Here is a 7,715-nt window from a genome sequence, read left to right as displayed (position 1 = left end):
GAAGAGTAACAATATTATATAATTATGTAAGTTATATTTTTTATAAATATTTCTGCATATTTTCTTAATATTTATTAAAAAAAGTATTAAATCAAAAGTTACAGTAATAGATTTAATTTTTTGGAAACATGAAAAATATTTAACACTTACATAAAAAAAACTTATACAAAAAAAAAAAACACAGTAGTAAAACAAAAAGATTTAAAATAGTGGCGTTATATTACTCGTACAGGTACTTGACTCAGGGATCGGAGGTACTTTGACTGTCCGTTCCTAGTTCCAAGGCAAAAGGAGTTGGCTTCTGATTCCTCTTCATCGTCCATCCTCGTTCCTCACGAAAAATATGTTTCCATTATTACTTTGTTTATTTGCTTCAATAATACTCCTATAAATTCTCCACTCATTAATTTGATGATTTTATAATTTGCTTCGGGTGCTGATAATGTGCTGATTTCATTTGAGTGTAAACTTTGTACTGTTTGAAGCATGCATGAACTTCTATCTCAATTTTACTTTGAAAGAAATTTTTATAAAAAGTATGTTATCCCTATGAATATGTGATACAAATTTCTATCTCAATAAGGACGACATTAATTTATTTCTTTAACAAAATTAATACTTTTGATCTTTATTATGATTAAAAAAATATTAATTTAATTGAGAATATTAAACTTATCTTAAATTAAATTTTTTTAAAGATTATTCCCGTAAATAAAACTAACAAATATACGATTGTCACATCATGTTAGTACTGACTTTAATTAAAGATATTTTTTAAAAATAATTAATACAAAAGTATTTTAATTTGTATCTTATAAAAATATCAAATCATATTTTAAATTTAAATCTTATAATAAGAACTAGAAAGAGTATAATTACTCCTTTGACAACATTAATCATAAATATAAATTTATATTAATTAATAGCAGACTGACTTAGATAATTATAAATTAAAATCACTCTTATTTGAAGGGAAATAAAGCTTTCCGATTTTTATCCTTCAATTACATAACAACTAGTATTTATCTTCTTCTTTTTTTAAATTAAGACCATATAGAAACAAAATGACATAGAACACTTGTTTTTGCTTGGATTAATTTACAATGTTAATGGTTTCTTTTTTGGAGCTTACTCTATTAAGATCCACCAATGTAAATCTCAAGTCATCTATTATTATTATTATTATTAACTCTCTTAGATTTGAAATAAGGAACTCGAAATCTAGTGTGGTAAATTTTCCAAATTTCCATAATAACACCAAAATAAGGTATGAGTGCCAGCACTAGATTTTTATCTTTTAAACTAAAAAAAATTCATGGATTCAAGTATTACCATAACTCAGTTTTATATGGTGCTTTTGTCATGTTGGGAGTTTGTGTGTAAGGAATATTCATTGATAATTTGATATGATGCCTAGTCCAATAGATGACATCAATGTTAGGTCTTGTATATAACTTGGCCTTTAAATTAGGATAAGCTTGTTATTGTTATGCTCATTCAGCAACCTCTTATCGTTTGTCCGAAGATACTTTCATTCCCCTTAGCATGTCTTTATGAGAATATATGGTAAAGTTAAGCTTTGTCATTGTTATTCAAAATGTGTAGACGTAGTGAATGAATTGAAACACTTCTTCGCAACCTATGATCTTCACCGTTTTCTTGTGTGTATCCGTACCTATACCTCTTGTCAGATCTTGAGACTTTAGAAGCATAAGTTATACTTAAAAACAACTAGTCAATACAAAACCGACAGTTTTGTGATAAGATGATTGACATAAATACAATTATCAATTGATAACAACTAATGTCTTTGATTATATTTTTAAAAATTTAATATGCAGCCTTTTGGAACAAATATTCATAAACTAATGATTTGATTAATCAAAATTTTATATACAAAATAATCGAGACGGAAACTTTACATAAATTTCTATTTATTTATATTCAAGATTCGGATTTTTTTATCAGCGAAGGAAAAAATATTATTAATACAGGTTTGGTATGAGGCATACCTCCCCTAATTAAATATGGCAAAAGTTTAAAAGTTACATGAAGATACATATTCATGTCATCACCCTGCTCCTTTTCTTTTAAGACAAATAGGTTGTTGTAATCCAAACCAAGTTGGTACTAAAACAACCACATGCATAGCCCGAATTCATTAACCAAAGGAAGAATAAAAAAACCATACAAAGAACAAGGGGGCATAGAACTTAACCCTTGACAGAAAAGGCAAAACTCTAACTAAACCTATAAACGGAAAAGTTTGTCTATCCTGTGCAAAAAGTTTTGTAATGAAAGAAGAGATTAAATTCCATCAACAAAAAATGTCTAAAAAAACTCCGTGAGAAATTAGCCTATCTGCACACAAGTTTCTCTCAAGGTAAATGTGCCCCACAATAAAATCATGATTTGGTCAGCTGATCAACATTTTTTCACCTATTTATGATCTGCCAAGGTACAATTTTGTGATCTTTGAAAGCTTGCAAGAGTCACATTTCAACCATAACTTAGACCAACCTTTGTCATATGAGAAGGTTGCTAACTTAGAAACAGCATGCACAATGATCAGATAGCATCCATACAGAATAAGACAGATATAGTAGAACAGAACATGTCATACCACGGTGCAAAATGCCAATGCACAGTTTCGGGTGCGTTATCCACTCATAGAAGGAATATTCGGATTCATTTGATGTCGATATAAAATATAAGCATTCTAATATTAATAAATAATAAATAATTTTGTTACAGTCAGCTAGCTAGCTAGTAAAATGAGTAGAACTTTTGGATGTTGTAGCTTGCCACATCAACAGTTATAATAAAGCATGTGGTGGCTGAAGGGGACAAAATTATAAGCCTTTGCTCTCTTAGAAAAGAAGGCTTTCGTTAGTGATGCGAATAAAATAACCATTTTATATATAAAGACTTAATAGTAAAGGAACTTCGCGTTTTACAATCACTTTAATTGTGGGGTTTCCTTTGTCTTTCTTGTCTTTTCTGACACATAAAAACACCATATATAACATCAGAGCCTAAAGAAAATGAAATAATATGGAGCTACTAAATTCTTATTAAGGTGAGCATATGAAAAGCCGTATTGCTTGCTATGTTCAATGACCCTATGATTTTCAATCAAATAATGATCGATGACCAACTAATCAACAAAAGCAACAGGAACAGTTTTCAAAGGACATTTTGAATTATATATTCATGCTTGATCATAAGTTTAATAAGTTTTATTAATGTGTGTGTGTCATTTGGAAAAGGTTTATGACCATACAATTTTATAGGAGCTATATGCATAAGTTCTTTTGTGATCGTTAAATAGCCTTCTAGCTTGTCTGTTCAGATTGTAACTAATGTATACGTCAATGTTTCAGGCGAATCTTGTAATTCTAAATAAGTTTCACACATATTCTAATGGTCCAGATTTAAGTATAACAATATTAGTGTTTTTTAATTAAAATTAGAATTTTAACTTATTAAATATTTGTATAATTGACGTCAATATTAAAAATTAATACACATTATCAATGTATAAAGCTCCAATTTTAAATAAAGAATAACACCAAATATTGTACATAAATTGAATCAAAAAATGTTGTATATAAATTTTGTTCTTTTTTATTTGATTATATTTGTCAAGTGAAAAATAACACACCTTTTATTAGACATGTTCCAAAATACAAAACAAGCATGTTTTTTCTCCTTTTGCTTTAAAAATTTATGTACAAGGGCATGCTCAATTAAGCAAGAACTATATTGGTAATATTGCAGCCAATTCAACATAAGGTCCTACATATGATTAATTGAAGGAAGTATAGAGATTTGTTTTGACTCTCTCAATTGAATGATAATGCGTCAAATTCAAATAATGCAGCTTACCTATATAATCTTTTATTTTTTATCTGTGTGGAAATCAACATGCTTTGCCCTTTGAATAGGGGGCGATGGGTCCTATTTTATTGGAATAAGACAGAAAACTATTATGGTCAGTTATTACTTATTATCGTGCCACGTTCTCTTTACCCCAACGGTGGCACAAGTGATAGTGCTCTCGTTGTTGAATTTCCTTTCTTGTTTGCTTGTTATTTCTCTGAACAAATCGTCTTGTTTATAGCTTCACCTTTGTTTGAAACTTTGAATATTGTATTTATATGCTTTGTTGGTGGTTTAGGTTTGTGTATAAATTTTAATTTTTAAATGGATCTTTGTTGATAGTCTCAATTAATGTGCTATTAGCACTCTATTTAATTGCATTGAGGACATCTCTCTATTCTATCAATTTTATAAAAAAATTATAATACATTAGTTTTTTTTTCCTTTTTGCAATTATTATAATTATTATTTTTTTAATTAAGATATCTCAATCGAACATCAAGAATTAATCCCTGAAATATTAAAATTTATTTAAAGGATTGATTTCTTTCAACAGATATTTTTTTTCATACATACGAGTTAAAGATCAAACTCATAATCATATGTTTAAGGGATAAAGTTATTTATCAATCATATCATAATATGTGTTAATAATTAGGATCTTTGATTCTTTGATATGACTTTAAAAAATATTTATAAATTTCAATTCATTGAGATTAATCATATTTAAAACTCATCATTCATGTCATTTTTCATACGCTCAACATGTGTGGTGAACTAGCAACACGTTTTTTTTTCATTTTTAGAACATTTAAGATCATCCAAATTAAATTATACTCCTAATTTAACTATGCCGTGAGTTAGTGGAAAAATACATTTATCAAATACTTCTAATTTAACGATTTGGTTCTCTTGAAAAAGAAAGCAATTTGGTTAACATAAACAAACTTACAAGTTCTGGAAAAAAACATAGAAGTTAGTAGACGCTGAACACATTATCCTTTGACTTATTTTTCATAATTTTCAAATAAATATGGACATGTTAATAATATTTTCTCTACACGAAAAAGTAGCTCCTTACACCATGCACACATTCAAATGTAAAATATGTCATTGAAATTAATTTAAAGAAATATTTTAATAATGGTTCAAAATTAATGTTATTAAATTTTTAACTAAATGAAACTAAATCTTCCAAAATAATGTTTGATACTTTTTCTTTTTCATTTTTAGTTTATGAAAGTTTAGCCCAGGTTTTTTAAGCAGCAATGCTATTTCGTATGAATGTAAGGATGCATGAATCCCACGAATAAGTTATTTGTGTTAGTTTTATTTTTCAAAATAAACATTAATTAAATATATTAAAATAAAAAAAAAATAAGTTTTACACAAATTACAGGTCTGTATGGATCTTACGAATGTCAGTTTCGTACTATTGAGCATTTCCCTTTTTTTAAGAGCACAAGTTTGTGAGGTTTTGAGACTGGGAGTAAAGTGTCGAGAGACATTGTCCTAATTTCCTAATAAAGAAATCATTTTTATGCGACCATAATAAGTAATAATTTTAAAATATTTGTAAAATAAATTTAACACAAATTCAGTACGAATATTATTATTATTTTAATACATTCCAAACTTTAAATTAGTTGCATTGATAATCACTGCACTCAAGATTTGACCAAACTGTAATAAAAGGGGTATAATTCAAAGGGTTTCATTCAAAGTTCAGAAAATCTGGAAGCGGATTTGCTTGTATTGTAAGTGTTGGTTGTTTGGCAACATCTTGTATCGGAAAAGTTGAGGTAGGGTCATAACTAGGTTGACAAATCATGATATTTTTTTTATGGATTTACCAAGGAATAGTTGCACTCGGCACTCCTCTAAAAGTTTATCTCTCTTTCAAAATAAGAAAATTATTAAATATTTCCACTTTAAAAATCTATTCACATTTTGGGTGTGTTTGATTGAAAAAAATGTTTTTAATAATTATGAATCATCATTTATTATAGCATAAGAATGATTAAAATATATTCAATTAATCATAAATATTTTTAAAAATACTTATATATAGGTTTCTTGAAAATGAATTATTTTCATGCTTGGTTTTAATAAAACTTTCATGAAAATTTAAATTATTTATTACATTAAATAATCTAATAAGCGTAAAGTAATAATTTTTATCACATTTAAATATATTTTTCTCAATACGAAAAAGTTAGATTCACATATTCTTCATAAAATGTTAGGAACATTACGTGAGAAAGATAAGTAAAAAAATATTTCCTGAAAATTATGTTTTCTGAAAATTTCATCTTTTAAGCAATAAATCATATATACAAGGAACAAATATTTTCAATTTTTTAAAATTTTTATACTCAACGTCCCATAATTAAAATATATATACATTTATGTTTTTAATCACCTACCTAAGCTCGATAGAGGCCCAATAAGTAAGCATAATGAGCACACCTTTTTTTAAAACCTTATCTAATTTCCTTATTATCACGCTATGCTTGATATTTATTCAATAACGAATGAAAAAGGATTTTTAAAGCAAGTACAGGATGTTACACAATAGTAAAGTGCTAGTTAATTTTTTTAAAATCGTAATAATAATATTTTTAAATAATTAATATATTTTAATTTTTAAAAGAATAAATTGCTCTAATTAACCTAAAGTTTTATAAAATTACACACGTCCTCTTACCTTTATCTACTCCTCCGTCAAACCCTTTTTTTTTTTAAATATACTGATACTTCTTATACTTTACATTAACTCTTCTTAATCGTTTAAAAAATATTATGCTCTATAATGAAAGTTGTTATAAATGTTAAAAAATAGGAGAAATAAGGTAATTCATTAAACACCATAGTGGTTGGTGTAAATTACTCTAAATAAAATATATAATGCATTAAAAATATTCTTTAAAATTTTTCTTAATTAAGCAAAAAATTGATTCAGAGTGTTAAAGTAAAGAACTACTCTTGTCTCGGGATTAAGGTTTGTGCAATAACGTGTAGTTGAACTAAATAGTGTATTTGATTTCATATTTTAGATGTGATTTTTCACATTTATTAAGTTAATCTATAGTTATAGTTTCATAATCTTAAATATAATTTCTTACTTTTTAATGAATTTTTAAACACTCATGAAGCATGTGTTTAATTTTCCTAGAATACTTGCATCTCATTCTCACGTTAACTGAGAAACTACGAGAAGTAATTGTGAAAAGTATGTGTTTGAATTCCCATCTATTACTCAAATTTCACTTAAAATCCACGTCAAAGTAAAATATAAAATAAAATAAGTAATAGTTACTGTTAGTAATTCCACTTTTGGCTAACGTTTTTCACATTGAAATCAGAAATGTGATATCAATATTTTACTTATAAATTTATTATGTACATATTTGGATTAATATATGCAATTCACTTTTGATCAAATTTAATTTTATGTTAGGATGTATTAAAAATAGCTCAAAATCATTTTTATGATTCACGTTTGAGCTTGAGTTGTATGGATATATAAGATTATTTTTTAATGTTTCAATACTTTTCATAAACTTTCAATTATAAATTAGTTTATTGTATGACAAATATGCTAATTAAAATAACAAGCAAAAAGAGAAAGGGAAGAGAATCTCACACTTTCACAGAGGTGGGAGCCAAAGCTGGCACAAACATGGGTCCACTCCACCAAGCTCCTTCACGACATAAGCACAGGTTTTGGTGATTTATATGTTAATGATGTTGTCCAAGAAAGTGAGACATTAAGGTTCACCATAGCCACTTTTCCCATGTTGTGCTCACAGAAACTTCAAAGTTGTGTTGCT

The sequence above is a fragment of the Glycine soja genome, chromosome 20, assembly GCF_004193775.1.
Source record: "Glycine soja cultivar W05 chromosome 20, ASM419377v2, whole genome shotgun sequence".
Taxonomy (NCBI): Eukaryota; Viridiplantae; Streptophyta; class Magnoliopsida; order Fabales; family Fabaceae; genus Glycine; species Glycine soja.
This window is presented reverse-complemented; position numbering follows the sequence as displayed.